The sequence below is a fragment of the Garra rufa genome, unplaced genomic scaffold, assembly GCF_049309525.1.
Source record: "Garra rufa unplaced genomic scaffold, GarRuf1.0 hap1_unplaced_001, whole genome shotgun sequence".
NCBI lineage: Eukaryota > Metazoa > Chordata > Actinopteri > Cypriniformes > Cyprinidae > Garra > Garra rufa.
The window spans coordinates 7770276-7788496 of NW_027394276.1; positions in this window are offsets into that span (position 1 = coordinate 7770276).

Below are 18221 nucleotides of genomic sequence, written 5' to 3' on the forward strand. Positions count from 1 at the left end.
CATATCTGAAGGTGTTAGAAGTGTTTTGCATGATTTTTGAAGTTAGAGCCTGAAATGTCAGAAAACAGCGTTTCAGCACATAACAAACTTGGTTCTGGTAATGCAAGCTGAAACTCGGCCAAAAATTAAAATTGCAGTCTGTGCATGAATAAAACCTATTTTGCAACACAGAGAAATATATCTGAAGGTGTTAGAAGTGTTTTGCATGATTTTTGAAGTTAGAGCCTGAAATGTCAGAAAAAGGCTTTTCAGCACATAACAAACTTGGTTCTGGCAATGCAAGCTGAAACTCGGTCCAAAATTAAAATTGCAGTCTGTGCATGAATAAAACCTATTTTGCAACACAGAGAAACATATCTGAAGGTGTTAGAAGTGTTTTGCATGATTTTTGAAGTTAGAGCCTGAAATGTCAGAAAACGGCGTTTCAGCACATAACAAACTCGGTTCAGGCAATGCAAGCTGAAACTCGGCCAAAAATTAAAATTGCAGTCTGTGCATGAATAAAACCTATTTTGCAACACAGAGAAACATATCTGAAGGTGTTAGAAGTGTTTTGCATGATTTTTGAAGTTAGAGCCTGAAATGTCAGAAAACAGCGTTTCAGCACATAACAAACTTGGTTCTGGTAATGCAAGCTGAAACTCGGCCAAAAATTAAAATTGCAGTCTGTGCATGAATAAAACCTATTTTGCAACACAGAGAAACATATCTGAAGGTGTTAGAAGTGTTTTGCATGATTTTTGAAGTTAGAGCCTGAAATGTCAGAAAACGGCGTTTCAGCACATAACAAACTCGGTTCAGGCAATGCAAGCTGAAACTCGGCCAAAAATTAAAATTGCAGTCTGTGCATGAATAAAACCTATTTTTCAACACAGAGAAACATATCTGAAGGTGTTAGAAGTGTTTTGCATGATTTTTGAAGTTAGAGCCTGAAATGTCAGAAAACGGCGTTTCAGCACATAACAAACTCGGTTCAGGCAATGCAAGCTGAAACTCGGCCAAAAATTAAAATTGCAGTCTGTGCATGAATAAAACCTATTTTGCAACACAGAGAAACATATCTGAAGGTGTTAGAAGTGTTTTGCATGATTTTTTTAAGTTAGAGCCTGAAATGTCAGAAAACGGCGTTTCAGCACATAACAAACTTGGTTCTGGTAATGCAAGCTGAAACTCGGCCAAAAATTAAAATTGCAGTCTGTGCATGAATAAAACCTATTTTGCAACACAGAGAAACATATCTAAAGGTGTTAGAAGTGTTTTGCATGATTTTTGAAGTTAGAGCCTGAAATGTCAGAAAAAGGCTTTTCAGCACATAACAAACTTGGTTCTGGAAATGCAAGCTGAAACTCGGTCCAAAATTAAAATTGCAGTCTGTGCATGAATAAAACCTATTTTGCAACACAGAGAAACAAATCTGAAGGTGTTAGAAGTGTTTTGCATGATTTTTGAAGTTAGAGCCTGAAATGTCAGAAAAAGGCTTTTCAGCACATAACAAACTTGGTTCTGGAAATGCAAGCTGAAACTCGGTCCAAAATTAAAATTGCAGTCTGTGCATGAATAAAACCTATTTTGCAACACAGAGAAACATATCTGAAGGTGTTAGAAGTGTTTTGCATGATTTTTGAAGTTAGAGCCTGAAATGTCAGAAAACAGCGTTTCAGCGCATAACAAACTTGGTTCTGGTAATGCAAGCTGAAACTCGGCCAAAAATTAAAATTGCAGTCTGTGCATGAATAAAACCTATTTTGCAACACAGAGAAACATATCTGAAGGTGTTAGAAGTGTTTTGCATGATTTTTGAAGTTAGAGCCTGAAATGTCAGAAAAAGGCTTTTCAGCACATAACAAACTTGGTTCTGGAAATGCAAGCTGAAACTCGGTCCAAAATTAAAATTGCAGTCTGTGCCTGAATAAAACCTATTTTGCAACACAGAGAAACATATCTGAAGGTGTTAGAAGTGTTTTGCATGATTTTTGAAGTTAGAGCCTGAAATGTCAGAAAACAGCGTTTCAGCGCATAACAAACTTGGTTCTGGTAATGCAAGCTGAAACTCGGCCAAAAATTAAAATTGCAGTCTGTGCATGAATAAAACCTATTTTGCAACACAGAGAAACATATCTGAAGGTGTTAGAAGTGTTTTGCATGATTTTTGAAGTTAGAGCCTGAAATGTCAGAAAACGGCGTTTCAGCACATAACAAACTCGGTTCAGGCAATGCAAGCTGAAACTCGGCCAAAAATTTAAATTGCAGTCTGTGCATGAATAAAACCTATTTTTCAACACAGAGAAACATATCTGAAGGTGTTAGAAGTGTTTTGCATGATTTTTGAAGTTAGAGCCTGAAATGTCAGAAAACAGCGTTTCAGCACATAACAAACTTGGTTCTCGTAATGCAAGCTGAAACTCGGCCAAAAATTAAAATTGCAGTCTGTGCATGAATAAAACCTATTTTTCAACACAGAGAAACATATCTGAAGGTGTTAGAAGTGTTTTGCATGATTTTTGAAGTTAGAGCCTGAAATGTCAGAAAACAGCGTTTCAGCACATAACAAACTTGGTTCTGGTAATGCAAGCTGAAACTCGGCCAAAAATTAAAATTGCAGTCTGTGCATGAATAAAACCTATTTTGCAACACAGAGAAACATATCTGAAGGTGTTAGAAGTGTTTTGCATGATTTTTGAAGTTAGAGCCTGAAATGTCAGAAAACGCCGTTTCAGCACATAACAAATTTGGTTCAGGCAATGCAAGCTGAAACTCGGCCAAAAATTAAAATTGCAGTCTGTGCATGAATAAAACCTATTTTTCAACACAGAGAAACATATCTGAAGGTGTTAGAAGTGTTTTGCATGATTTTTGAAGTTAGAGCCTGAAATGTCAGAAAACAGCGTTTCAGCACATAACAAACTTGGTTCTGGTAATGCAAGCTGAAACTCGGCCAAAAATTAAAATTGCAGTCTGTGCATGAATAAAACCTATTTTGCAACACAGAGAAACATATCTGAAGGTGTTAGAAGTGTTTTGCATGATTTTTGAAGTTAGAGCCTGAAATGTCAGAAAACGGCGTTTCAGCACATAACAAACTCGGTTCAGGCAATGCAAGCTGAAACTCGGTCCAAAATTAAAATTGCAGTCTGTGCATGAATAAAACCTATTTTTCAACACAGAGAAACATATCTGAAGGTGTTAGAAGTGTTTTGCATGATTTTTGAAGTTAGAGCCTGAAATGTCAGAAAACGGCGTTTCAGCACATAACAAACTCGGTTCAGGCAATGCAAGCTGAAACTCGGCCAAAAATTAAAATTGCAGTCTGTGCATGAATAAAACCTATTTTTCAACACAGAGAAACATATCTGAAGGTGTTAGAAGTGTTTTGCATGATTTTTGAAGTTAGAGCCTGAAATGTCAGAAAACGGCGTTTCAGCACATAACAAACTCGGTTCAGGCAATGCAAGCTGAAACTCGGCCCAAAATTAAAATTGCAGTCTGTGCATGAATAAAACCTATTTTGCAACACAGAGAAACATATCTAAAGGTGTTAGAAGTGTTTTGCATGATTTTTGAAGTTAGAGCCTGAAATGTCAGAAAACGCCGTTTCAGCACATAACAAACTTGGTTCAGGCAATGCAAGCTGAAACTCGGCCCAAAATTAAAATTGCAGTCTGTGCATGAATAAAACCTATTTTACAACACAGAGAAACATATCTGAAGGTGTTAGAAGTGTTTTGCATGATTTTTGAAGTTAGAGCCTAAAATGTCAGAAAACGCCGTTTCAGCACATAACAAACTTGGTTCAGGCAATGCAAGCTGAAACTCGGCCAAAAATTAAAATTGCAGTCTGTGCATGAATAAAACCTATTTTTCAACACAGAGAAACATATCTGAAGGTGTTAGAAGTGTTTTGCATGATTTTTGAAGTTAGAGCCTGAAATGTCAGAAAACAGCGTTTCAGCACTTAACAAACTTGGTTCTGGCAATGCAAGCTGAAACTCGGTCCAAAATTAAAATTGCAGTCTGTGCATGAATAAAACCTATTTTGCAACACAGAGAAACAAATCTGAAGGTGTTAGAAGTGTTTTGCATGATTTTTGAAGTTAGAGCCTGAAATGTCAGAAAAAGGCTTTTCAGCACATAACAAACTTGGTTCTGGCAATGCAAGCTGAAACTCGGCCCAAAATTAAAATTGCAGTCTGTGCATGAATAAAACCTATTTTTCAACACAGAGAAACATATCTGAAGGTGTTAGAAGTGTTTTGCATGATTTTTGAAGTTAGAGCCTGAAATGTCAGAAAACAGCGTTTCAGCACTTAACAAATTTGGTTCTGGCAATGCAAGCTGAAACTCGGTCCAAAATTAAAATTGCAGTCTGTGCATGAATAAAACCTATTTTGCAACACAGAGAAACAAATCTGAAGGTGTTAGAAGTGTTTTGCATGATTTTTGAAGTTAGAGCCTGAAATGTCAGAAAACGGCGTTTCAGCACATAACAAACTCGGTTCAGGCAATGCAAGCTGAAACTCGGCCAAAAATTAAAATTGCAGTCTGTGCATGAACAAAACCTATTTTTCAACACAGAGAAACATATCTGAAGGTGTTAGAAGTGTTTTGCATGATTTTTGAAGTTAGAGCCTGAAATGTCAGAAAACAGCATTTCAGCACATAACAAACTTGGTTCTGGTAATGCAAGCTGAAACTCGGCCAAAAATTAAAATTGCAGTCTGTGCATGAATAAAACCTATTTTGCAACACAGAGAAACATATCTGAAGGTGTTAGAAGTGTTTTGCATGATTTTTGAAGTTAGAGCCTGAAATGTCAGAAAACGGCGTTTCAGCACATAACAAACTCGGTTCAGGCAATGCAAGCTGAAACTCGGCCAAAAATTAAAATTGCAGTCTGTGCATGAATAAAACCTATTTTTCAACACAGAGAAACATATCTGAAGGTGTTAGAAGTGTTTTGCATGATTTTTGAAGTTAGAGCCTGAAATGTCAGAAAACGCCGTTTCAGCACATAACAAACTTGGTTCAGGCAATGCAAGCTGAAACTCGGCCCAAAATTAAAATTGCAGTCTGTGCATGAATAAAACCTATTTTTCAACACAGAGAAACATATCTGAAGGTGTTAGAAGTGTTTTGCATGATTTTTGAAGTTAGAGCCTGAAATGTCAGAAAACAGCGTTTCAGCACTTAACAAACTTGGTTCTGGCAATGCAAGCTGAAACTCGGTCCAAAATTAAAATTGCAGTCTGTGCATGAATAAAACCTATTTTGCAACACAGAGAAACAAATCTGAAGGTGTTAGAAGTGTTTTGCATGATTTTTGAAGTTAGAGCCTGAAATGTCAGAAAAAGGCTTTTCAGCACATAACAAACTTGGTTCTGGCAATGCAAGCTGAAACTCGGTCCAAAATTAAAATTGCAGTCTATGCATGAATAAAACCTATTTTGCAACACAGAGAAACATATCTGAAGGTGTTAGAAGTGTTTTGCATGATTTTTGAAGTTAGAGCCTGAAATGTCAGAAAACGGCGTTTCAGCACATAACAAACTCGGTTCAGGCAATGCAAGCTGAAACTCGGCCAAAAATTAAAATTGCAGTCTGTGCATGAATAAAACCTATTTTGCAACACAGAGAAACATATCTGAAGGTGTTAGAAGTGTTTTGCATGATTTTTGAAGTTAGAGCCTGAAATGTCAGAAAACAGCGTTTCAGCACATAACAAACTTGGTTCTGGTAATGCAAGCTGAAACTCGGCCAAAAATTAAAATTGCAGTCTGTGCATGAATAAAACCTATTTTTCAACACAGAGAAACATATCTGAAGGTGTTAGAAGTGTTTTGCATGATTTTTGAAGTTAGAGCCTGAAATGTCAGAAAACAGCGTTTCAGCACATAACAAACTTGGTTCTGGTAATGCAAGCTGAAACTCGGCCAAAAATTTAAATTGCAGTCTGTGCATGAATAAAACCTATTTTGCAACACAGAGAAACATATCTGAAGGTGTTAGAAGTGTTTTGCATGATTTTTGAAGTTAGAGCCTGAAATGTCAGAAAACGGCGTTTCAGCACATAACAAACTCGGTTCAGGCAATGCAAGCTGAAACTCGGTCCAAAATTAAAATTGCAGTCTGTGCATGAATAAAACCTATTTTTCAACACAGAGAAACATATCTGAAGGTGTTAGAAGTGTTTTGCATGATTTTTGAAGTTAGAGCCTGAAATGTCAGAAAACGGCGTTTCAGCACATAACAAACTCGGTTCAGGCAATGCAAGCTGAAACTCGGCCAAAAATTAAAATTGCAGTCTGTGCATGAATAAAACCTATTTTTCAACACAGAGAAACATATCTGAAGGTGTTAGAAGTGTTTTGCATGATTTTTGAAGTTAGAGCCTGAAATGTCAGAAAACGGCGTTTCAGCACATAACAAACTCGGTTCAGGCAATGCAAGCTGAAACTCGGCCCAAAATTAAAATTGCAGTCTGTGCATGAATAAAACCTATTTTGCAACACAGAGAAACATATCTAAAGGTGTTAGAAGTGTTTTGCATGATTTTTGAAGTTAGAGCCTGAAATGTCAGAAAACGCCGTTTCAGCACATAACAAACTTGGTTCAGGCAATGCAAGCTGAAACTCGGCCCAAAATTAAAATTGCAGTCTGTGCATGAATAAAACCTATTTTACAACACAGAGAAACATATCTGAAGGTGTTAGAAGTGTTTTGCATGATTTTTGAAGTTAGAGCCTAAAATGTCAGAAAACGCCGTTTCAGCACATAACAAACTTGGTTCAGGCAATGCAAGCTGAAACTCGGCCAAAAATTAAAATTGCAGTCTGTGCATGAATAAAACCTATTTTTCAACACAGAGAAACATATCTGAAGGTGTTAGAAGTGTTTTGCATGATTTTTGAAGTTAGAGCCTGAAATGTCAGAAAACAGCGTTTCAGCACTTAACAAACTTGGTTCTGGCAATGCAAGCTGAAACTCGGTCCAAAATTAAAATTGCAGTCTGTGCATGAATAAAACCTATTTTGCAACACAGAGAAACAAATCTGAAGGTGTTAGAAGTGTTTTGCATGATTTTTGAAGTTAGAGCCTGAAATGTCAGAAAAAGGCTTTTCAGCACATAACAAACTTGGTTCTGGCAATGCAAGCTGAAACTCGGCCCAAAATTAAAATTGCAGTCTGTGCATGAATAAAACCTATTTTTCAACACAGAGAAACATATCTGAAGGTGTTAGAAGTGTTTTGCATGATTTTTGAAGTTAGAGCCTGAAATGTCAGAAAACAGCGTTTCAGCACTTAACAAACTTGGTTCTGGCAATGCAAGCTGAAACTCGGTCCAAAATTAAAATTGCAGTCTGTGCATGAATAAAACCTATTTTGCAACACAGAGAAACAAATCTGAAGGTGTTAGAAGTGTTTTGCATGATTTTTGAAGTTAGAGCCTGAAATGTCAGAAAACGGCGTTTCAGCACATAACAAACTCGGTTCAGGCAATGCAAGCTGAAACTCGGCCAAAAATTAAAATTGCAGTCTGTGCATGAACAAAACCTATTTTTCAACACAGAGAAACATATCTGAAGGTGTTAGAAGTGTTTTGCATGATTTTTGAAGTTAGAGCCTGAAATGTCAGAAAACAGCATTTCAGCACATAACAAACTTGGTTCTGGTAATGCAAGCTGAAACTCGGCCAAAAATTAAAATTGCAGTCTGTGCATGAATAAAACCTATTTTGCAACACAGAGAAACATATCTGAAGGTGTTAGAAGTGTTTTGCATGATTTTTGAAGTTAGAGCCTGAAATGTCAGAAAACGGCGTTTCAGCACATAACAAACTCGGTTCAGGCAATGCAAGCTGAAACTCGGCCAAAAATTAAAATTGCAGTCTGTGCATGAATAAAACCTATTTTTCAACACAGAGAAACATATCTGAAGGTGTTAGAAGTGTTTTGCATGATTTTTGAAGTTAGAGCCTGAAATGTCAGAAAACGCCGTTTCAGCACATAACAAACTTGGTTCAGGCAATGCAAGCTGAAACTCGGCCCAAAATTAAAATTGCAGTCTGTGCATGAATAAAACCTATTTTTCAACACAGAGAAACATATCTGAAGGTGTTAGAAGTGTTTTGCATGATTTTTGAAGTTAGAGCCTGAAATGTCAGAAAACAGCGTTTCAGCACTTAACAAACTTGGTTCTGGCAATGCAAGCTGAAACTCGGTCCAAAATTAAAATTGCAGTCTGTGCATGAATAAAACCTATTTTGCAACACAGAGAAACAAATCTGAAGGTGTTAGAAGTGTTTTGCATGATTTTTGAAGTTAGAGCCTGAAATGTCAGAAAAAGGCTTTTCAGCACATAACAAACTTGGTTCTGGCAATGCAAGCTGAAACTCGGTCCAAAATTAAAATTGCAGTCTGTGCATGAATAAAACCTATTTTGCAACACAGAGAAACATATCTGAAGGTGTTAGAAGTGTTTTGCATGATTTTTGAAGTTAGAGCCTGAAATGTCAGAAAACGGCGTTTCAGCACATAACAAACTCGGTTCAGGCAATGCAAGCTGAAACTCGGCCAAAAATTAAAATTGCAGTCTGTGCATGAATAAAACCTATTTTGCAACACAGAGAAACATATCTGAAGGTGTTAGAAGTGTTTTGCATGATTTTTGAAGTTAGAGCCTGAAATGTCAGAAAACAGCGTTTCAGCACATAACAAACTTGGTTCTGGTAATGCAAGCTGAAACTCGGCCAAAAATTAAAATTGCAGTCTGTGCATGAATAAAACCTATTTTGCAACACAGAGAAACATATCTGAAGGTGTTAGAAGTGTTTTGCATGATTTTTGAAGTTAGAGCCTGAAATGTCAGAAAACGACGTTTTAGCACATAACAAACTTGGTTCAGGCAATTCAAGCTGAAACTCGGCCAAAAATTTAAATTGCAGTCTGTGCATGAATAAAACCTATTTTGCAACACAGAGAAACATATCTGAAGGTGTTAGAAGTGTTTTGCATGATTTTTGAAGTTAGAGCCTGAAATGTCAGAAAACAGCGTTTCAGCACATAACAAACTTGGTTCTGGTAATGCAAGCTGAAACTCGGCCAAAAATTAAAATTGCAGTCTGTGCATGAATAAAACCTATTTTGCAACACAGAGAAACATATCTGAAGGTGTTAGAAGTGTTTTGCATGATTTTTGAAGTTAGAGCCTGAAATGTCAGAAAACGGCGTTTCAGCACATAACAAACTCGGTTCAGGCAATGCAAGCTGAAACTCGGCCAAAAATTAAAATTGCAGTCTGTGCATGAATAAAACCTATTTTTCAACACAGAGAAACATATCTGAAGGTGTTAGAAGTGTTTTGCATGATTTTTGAAGTTAGAGCCTGAAATGTCAGAAAACGGCGTTTCAGCACATAACAAACTCGGTTCAGGCAATGCAAGCTGAAACTCGGCCAAAAATTAAAATTTGTAGTCTGTGCATGAATAAAACCTATTTTTCAACACAGAGAAACATATCTGAAGGTGTTAGAAGTGTTTTGCATGATTTTTGAAGTTAGAGCCTGAAATGTCAGAAAACAGCGTTTCAGCACATAACAAACTTGGTTCTGGTAATGCAAGCTGAAACTCGGCCAAAAATTAAAATTGCAGTCTGTGCATGAATAAAACCTATTTTGCAACACAGAGAAATATATCTGAAGGTGTTAGAAGTGTTTTGCATGATTTTTGAAGTTAGAGCCTGAAATGTCAGAAAAAGGCTTTTCAGCACATAACAAACTTGGTTCTGGCAATGCAAGCTGAAACTCGGTCCAAAATTAAAATTGCAGTCTGTGCATGAATAAAACCTATTTTGCAACACAGAGAAACATATCTGAAAGTGTTAGAAGTGTTTTGCATGATTTTTGAAGTTAGAGCCTGAAATGTCAGAAAACGGCGTTTCAGCACATAACAAACTCGGTTCAGGCAATGCAAGCTGAAACTCGGCCAAAAATTAAAATTGCAGTCTGTGCATGAATAAAACCTATTTTGCAACACAGAGAAACATATCTGAAGGTGTTAGAAGTGTTTTGCATGATTTTTTTAAGTTAGAGCCTGAAATGTCAGAAAACGGCGTTTCAGCACATAACAAACTCGGTTCAGGCAATGCAAGCTGAAACTCGGCCAAAAATTAAAATTGCAGTCTGTGCATGAATAAAACCTATTTTTCAACACAGAGAAACATATCTGAAGGTGTTAGAAGTGTTTTGCATGATTTTTGAAGTTAGAGCCTGAAATGTCAGAAAACGGCGTTTCAGCACATAACAAACTCGGTTCAGGCAATGCAAGCTGAAACTCGGCCAAAAATTAAAATTTGTAGTCTGTGCATGAGTAAAACCTATTTTTCAACACAGAGAAACATATCTGAAGGTGTTAGAAGTGTTTTGCATGATTTTTGAAGTTAGAGCCTGAAATGTCAGAAAACAGCGTTTCAGCACATAACAAACTTGGTTCTGGTAATGCAAGCTGAAACTCGGCCAAAAATTAAAATTGCAGTCTGTGCATGAATAAAACCTATTTTGCAACACAGAGAAATATATCTGAAGGTGTTAGAAGTGTTTTGCATGATTTTTGAAGTTAGAGCCTGAAATGTCAGAAAAAGGCTTTTCAGCACATAACAAACTTGGTTCTGGCAATGCAAGCTGAAACTCGGTCCAAAATTAAAATTGCAGTCTGTGCATGAATAAAACCTATTTTGCAACACAGAGAAACATATCTGAAGGTGTTAGAAGTGTTTTGCATGATTTTTGAAGTTAGAGCCTGAAATGACAGAAAACGGCGTTTCAGCACATAACAAACTCGGTTCAGGCAATGCAAGCTGAAACTCGGCCAAAAATTAAAATTGCAGTCTGTGCATGAATAAAACCTATTTTTCAACACAGAGAAACATATCTGAAGGTGTTAGAAGTGTTTTGCATGATTTTTGAAGTTAGAGCCTGAAATGTCAGAAAACGGCGTTTCAGCACATAACAAACTCGGTTCAGGCAATGCAAGCTGAAACTCGGCCAAAAATTAAAATTGCAGTCTGTGCATGAATAAAACCTATTTTGCAACACAGAGAAACATATCTGAAGGTGTTAGAAGTGTTTTGCATGATTTTTTTAAGTTAGAGCCTGAAATGTCAGAAAACGGCGTTTCAGCACATAACAAACTTGGTTCTGGTAATGCAAGCTGAAACTCGGCCAAAAATTAAAATTGCAGTCTGTGCATGAATAAAACCTATTTTGCAACACAGAGAAACATATCTAAAGGTGTTAGAAGTGTTTTGCATGATTTTTGAAGTTAGAGCCTGAAATGTCAGAAAACGCCGTTTCAGCACATAACAAACTTGGTTCAGGCAATGCAAGCTGAAACTCGGCCCAAAATTAAAATTGCAGTCTGTGCATGAATAAAACCTATTTTTCAACACAGAGAAACATATCTGAAGGTGTTAGAAGTGTTTTGCATGATTTTTGAAGTTAGAGCCTGAAATGTCAGAAAACAGCGTTTCAGCACTTAACAAACTTGGTTCTGGCAATGCAAGCTGAAACTCGGTCCAAAATTAAAATTGCAGTCTGTGCATGAATAAAACCTATTTTGCAACACAGAGAAACAAATCTGAAGGTGTTAGAAGTGTTTTGCATGATTTTTGAAGTTAGAGCCTGAAATGTCAGAAAAAGGCTTTTCAGCACATAACAAACTTGGTTCTGGAAATGCAAGCTGAAACTCGGTCCAAAATTAAAATTGCAGTCTGTGCATGAATAAAACCTATTTTGCAACACAGAGAAACAAATCTGAAGGTGTTAGAAGTGTTTTGCATGATTTTTGAAGTTAGAGCCTGAAATGTCAGAAAAAGGCTTTTCAGCACATAACAAACTTGGTTCTGGAAATGCAAGCTGAAACTCGGTCCAAAATTAAAATTGCAGTCTGTGCATGAATAAAACCTATTTTGCAACACAGAGAAACATATCTGAAGGTGTTAGAAGTGTTTTGCATGATTTTTGAAGTTAGAGCCTGAAATGTCAGAAAACGGCGTTTCAGCACATAACAAACTCGGTTCAGGCAATGCAAGCTGAAACTCGGCCAAAAATTAAAATTGCAGTCTGTGCATGAATAAAACCTATTTTGCAACACAGAGAAACATATCTGAAGGTGTTAGAAGTGTTTTGCATGATTTTTGAAGTTAGAGCCTGAAATGTCAGAAAACGGCGTTTCAGCACATAACAAACTCGGTTCAGGCAATGCAAGCTGAAACTCGGCCAAAAATTAAAATTGCAGTCTGTGCATGAATAAAACCTATTTTGCAACACAGAGAAACATATCTGAAGGTGTTAGAAGTGTTTTGCATGATTTTTGAAGTTAGAGCCTGAAATGTCAGAAAACAGCGTTTCAGCACATAACAAACTTGGTTCTGGTAATGCAAGCTGAAACTCGGCCAAAAATTAAAATTGCAGTCTGTGCATGAATAAAACCTATTTTGCAACACAGAGAAACATATCTGAAGGTGTTAGAAGTGTTTTGCATGATTTTTGAAGTTAGAGCCTGAAATGTCAGAAAACGGCGTTTCAGCACATAACAAACTCGGTTCAGGCAATGCAAGCTGAAACTCGGCCAAAAATTAAAATTGCAGTCTGTGCATGAATAAAACCTATTTTTCAACACAGAGAAACATATCTGAAGGTGTTAGAAGTGTTTTGCATGATTTTTGAAGTTAGAGCCTGAAATGTCAGAAAACGGCGTTTCAGCACATAACAAACTCGGTTCAGGCAATGCAAGCTGAAACTCGGCCAAAAATTAAAATTGCAGTCTGTGCATGAATAAAACCTATTTTGCAACACAGAGAAACATATCTGAAGGTGTTAGAAGTGTTTTGCATGATTTTTTTAAGTTAGAGCCTGAAATGTCAGAAAACGGCGTTTCAGCACATAACAAACTTGGTTCTGGTAATGCAAGCTGAAACTCGGCCAAAAATTAAAATTGCAGTCTGTGCATGAATAAAACCTATTTTGCAACACAGAGAAACATATCTAAAGGTGTTAGAAGTGTTTTGCATGATTTTTGAAGTTAGAGCCTGAAATGTCAGAAAACGTCGTTTCAGCACATAACAAACTTGGTTCAGGCAATGCAAGCTGAAACTCGGCCCAAAATTAAAATTGCAGTCTGTGCATGAATAAAACCTATTTTTCAACACAGAGAAACATATCTGAAGGTGTTAGAAGTGTTTTGCATGATTTTTGAAGTTAGAGCCTGAAATGTCAGAAAACAGCGTTTCAGCACTTAACAAACTTGGTTCTGGCAATGCAAGCTGAAACTCGGTCCAAAATTAAAATTGCAGTCTGTGCATGAATAAAACCTATTTTGCAACACAGAGAAACAAATCTGAAGGTGTTAGAAGTGTTTTGCATGATTTTTGAAGTTAGAGCCTGAAATGTCAGAAAAAGGCTTTTCAGCACATAACAAACTTGGTTCTGGAAATGCAAGCTGAAACTCGGTCCAAAATTAAAATTGCAGTCTGTGCATGAATAAAACCTATTTTGCAACACAGAGAAACAAATCTGAAGGTGTTAGAAGTGTTTTGCATGATTTTTGAAGTTAGAGCCTGAAATGTCAGAAAAAGGCTTTTCAGCACATAACAAACTTGGTTCTGGAAATGCAAGCTGAAACTCGGTCCAAAATTAAAATTGCAGTCTGTGCATGAATAAAACCTATTTTGCAACACAGAGAAACATATCTGAAGGTGTTAGAAGTGTTTTGCATGATTTTTGAAGTTAGAGCCTGAAATGTCAGAAAACAGCGTTTCAGCGCATAACAAACTTGGTTCTGGTAATGCAAGCTGAAACTCGGCCAAAAATTAAAATTGCAGTCTGTGCATGAATAAAACCTATTTTGCAACACAGAGAAACATATCTGAAGGTGTTAGAAGTGTTTTGCATGATTTTTGAAGTTAGAGCCTGAAATGTCAGAAAAAGGCTTTTCAGCACATAACAAACTTGGTTCTGGAAATGCAAGCTGAAACTCGGTCCAAAATTAAAATTGCAGTCTGTGCATGAATAAAACCTATTTTGCAACACAGAGAAACATATCTGAAGGTGTTAGAAGTGTTTTGCATGATTTTTGAAGTTAGAGCCTGAAATGTCAGAAAACAGCGTTTCAGCGCATAACAAACTTGGTTCTGGTAATGCAAGCTGAAACTCGGCCAAAAATTAAAATTGCAGTCTGTGCATGAATAAAACCTATTTTGCAACACAGAGAAACATATCTGAAGGTGTTAGAAGTGTTTTGCATGATTTTTGAAGTTAGAGCCTGAAATGTCAGAAAACGGCGTTTCAGCACATAACAAACTCGGTTCAGGCAATGCAAGCTGAAACTCGGCCAAAAATTTAAATTGCAGTCTGTGCATGAATAAAACCTATTTTTCAACACAGAGAAACATATCTGAAGGTGTTAGAAGTGTTTTGCATGATTTTTGAAGTTAGAGCCTGAAATGTCAGAAAACAGCGTTTCAGCACATAACAAACTTGGTTCTCGTAATGCAAGCTGAAACTCGGCCAAAAATTAAAATTGCAGTCTGTGCATGAATAAAACCTATTTTTCAACACAGAGAAACATATCTGAAGGTGTTAGAAGTGTTTTGCATGATTTTTGAAGTTAGAGCCTGAAATGTCAGAAAACAGCGTTTCAGCACATAACAAACTTGGTTCTGGTAATGCAAGCTGAAACTCGGCCAAAAATTAAAATTGCAGTCTGTGCATGAATAAAACCTATTTTGCAACACAGAGAAACATATCTGAAGGTGTTAGAAGTGTTTTGCATGATTTTTGAAGTTAGAGCCTGAAATGTCAGAAAACGCCGTTTCAGCACATAACAAATTTGGTTCAGGCAATGCAAGCTGAAACTCGGCCCAAAATTAAAATTGCAGTCTGTGCATGAATAAAACCTATTTTTCAACACAGAGAAACATATCTGAAGGTGTTAGAAGTGTTTTGCATGATTTTTGAAGTTAGAGCCTGAAATGTCAGAAAAAGGCTTTTCAGCACATAACAAACTTGGTTCTGGCAATGCAAGCTGAAACTCGGTCCAAAATTAAAATTGCAGTCTGTGCATGAATAAAACCTATTTTGCAACACAGAGAAACATATCTGAAAGTGTTAGAAGTGTTTTGCATGATTTTTGAAGTTAGAGCCTGAAATGTCAGAAAACGGCGTTTCAGCACATAACAAACTCGGTTCAGGCAATGCAAGCTGAAACTCGGCCAAAAATTAAAATTGCAGTCTGTGCATGAATAAAACCTATTTTGCAACACAGAGAAACATATCTGAAGGTGTTAGAAGTGTTTTGCATGATTTTTTTAAGTTAGAGCCTGAAATGTCAGAAAACGGCGTTTCAGCACATAACAAACTCGGTTCAGGCAATGCAAGCTGAAACTCGGCCAAAAATTAAAATTGCAGTCTGTGCATGAATAAAACCTATTTTTCAACACAGAGAAACATATCTGAAGGTGTTAGAAGTGTTTTGCATGATTTTTGAAGTTAGAGCCTGAAATGTCAGAAAACGGCGTTTCAGCACATAACAAACTCGGTTCAGGCAATGCAAGCTGAAACTCGGCCAAAAATTAAAATTTGTAGTCTGTGCATGAGTAAAACCTATTTTTCAACACAGAGAAACATATCTGAAGGTGTTAGAAGTGTTTTGCATGATTTTTGAAGTTAGAGCCTGAAATGTCAGAAAACAGCGTTTCAGCACATAACAAACTTGGTTCTGGTAATGCAAGCTGAAACTCGGCCAAAAATTAAAATTGCAGTCTGTGCATGAATAAAACCTATTTTGCAACACAGAGAAATATATCTGAAGGTGTTAGAAGTGTTTTGCATGATTTTTGAAGTTAGAGCCTGAAATGTCAGAAAAAGGCTTTTCAGCACATAACAAACTTGGTTCTGGCAATGCAAGCTGAAACTCGGTCCAAAATTAAAATTGCAGTCTGTGCATGAATAAAACCTATTTTGCAACACAGAGAAACATATCTGAAGGTGTTAGAAGTGTTTTGCATGATTTTTGAAGTTAGAGCCTGAAATGTCAGAAAACGGCGTTTCAGCACATAACAAACTCGGTTCAGGCAATGCAAGCTGAAACTCGGCCAAAAATTAAAATTGCAGTCTGTGCATGAATAAAACCTATTTTGCAACACAGAGAAACATATCTGAAGGTGTTAGAAGTGTTTTGCATGATTTTTGAAGTTAGAGCCTGAAATGTCAGAAAACAGCGTTTCAGCACATAACAAACTTGGTTCTGGTAATGCAAGCTGAAACTCGGCCAAAAATTAAAATTGCAGTCTGTGCATGAATAAAACCTATTTTGCAACACAGAGAAACATATCTGAAGGTGTTAGAAGTGTTTTGCATGATTTTTGAAGTTAGAGCCTGAAATGTCAGAAAACGGCGTTTCAGCACATAACAAACTCGGTTCAGGCAATGCAAGCTGAAACTCGGCCAAAAATTAAAATTGCAGTCTGTGCATGAATAAAACCTATTTTTCAACACAGAGAAACATATCTGAAGGTGTTAGAAGTGTTTTGCATGATTTTTGAAGTTAGAGCCTGAAATGTCAGAAAACGGCGTTTCAGCACATAACAAACTCGGTTCAGGCAATGCAAGCTGAAACTCGGCCAAAAATTAAAATTGCAGTCTGTGCATGAATAAAACCTATTTTGCAACACAGAGAAACATATCTGAAGGTGTTAGAAGTGTTTTGCATGATTTTTTTAAGTTAGAGCCTGAAATGTCAGAAAACGGCGTTTCAGCACATAACAAACTTGGTTCTGGTAATGCAAGCTGAAACTCGGCCAAAAATTAAAATTGCAGTCTGTGCATGAATAAAACCTATTTTGCAACACAGAGAAACATATCTAAAGGTGTTAGAAGTGTTTTGCATGATTTTTGAAGTTAGAGCCTGAAATGTCAGAAAACGCCGTTTCAGCACATAACAAACTTGGTTCAGGCAATGCAAGCTGAAACTCGGCCCAAAATTAAAATTGCAGTCTGTGCATGAATAAAACCTATTTTTCAACACAGAGAAACATATCTGAAGGTGTTAGAAGTGTTTTGCATGATTTTTGAAGTTAGAGCCTGAAATGTCAGAAAACAGCGTTTCAGCACTTAACAAACTTGGTTCTGGCAATGCAAGCTGAAACTCGGTCCAAAATTAAAATTGCAGTCTGTGCATGAATAAAACCTATTTTGCAACACAGAGAAACAAATCTGAAGGTGTTAGAAGTGTTTTGCATGATTTTTGAAGTTAGAGCCTGAAATGTCAGAAAAAGGCTTTTCAGCACATAACAAACTTGGTTCTGGAAATGCAAGCTGAAACTCGGTCCAAAATTAAAATTGCAGTCTGTGCATGAATAAAACCTATTTTGCAACACAGAGAAACAAATCTGAAGGTGTTAGAAGTGTTTTGCATGATTTTTGAAGTTAGAGCCTGAAATGTCAGAAAAAGGCTTTTCAGCACATAACAAACTTGGTTCTGGAAATGCAAGCTGAAACTCGGTCCAAAATTAAAATTGCAGTCTGTGCATGAATAAAACCTATTTTGCAACACAGAGAAACATATCTGAAGGTGTTAGAAGTGTTTTGCATGATTTTTGAAGTTAGAGCCTGAAATGTCAGAAAACAGCGTTTCAGCGCATAACAAACTTGGTTCTGGTAATGCAAGCTGAAACTCGGCCAAAAATTAAAATTGCAGTCTGTGCATGAATAAAACCTATTTTGCAACACAGAGAAACATATCTGAAGGTGTTAGAAGTGTTTTGCATGATTTTTGAAGTTAGAGCCTGAAATGTCAGAAAAAGGCTTTTCAGCACATAACAAACTTGGTTCTGGAAATGCAAGCTGAAACTCGGTCCAAAATTAAAATTGCAGTCTGTGCATGAATAAAACCTATTTTGCAACACAGAGAAACATATCTGAAGGTGTTAGAAGTGTTTTGCATGATTTTTGAAGTTAGAGCCTGAAATGTCAGAAAACAGCGTTTCAGCGCATAACAAACTTGGTTCTGGTAATGCAAGCTGAAACTCGGCCAAAAATTAAAATTGCAGTCTGTGCATGAATAAAACCTATTTTGCAACACAGAGAAACATATCTGAAGGTGTTAGAAGTGTTTTGCATGATTTTTGAAGTTAGAGCCTGAAATGTCAGAAAACGGCGTTTCAGCACATAAC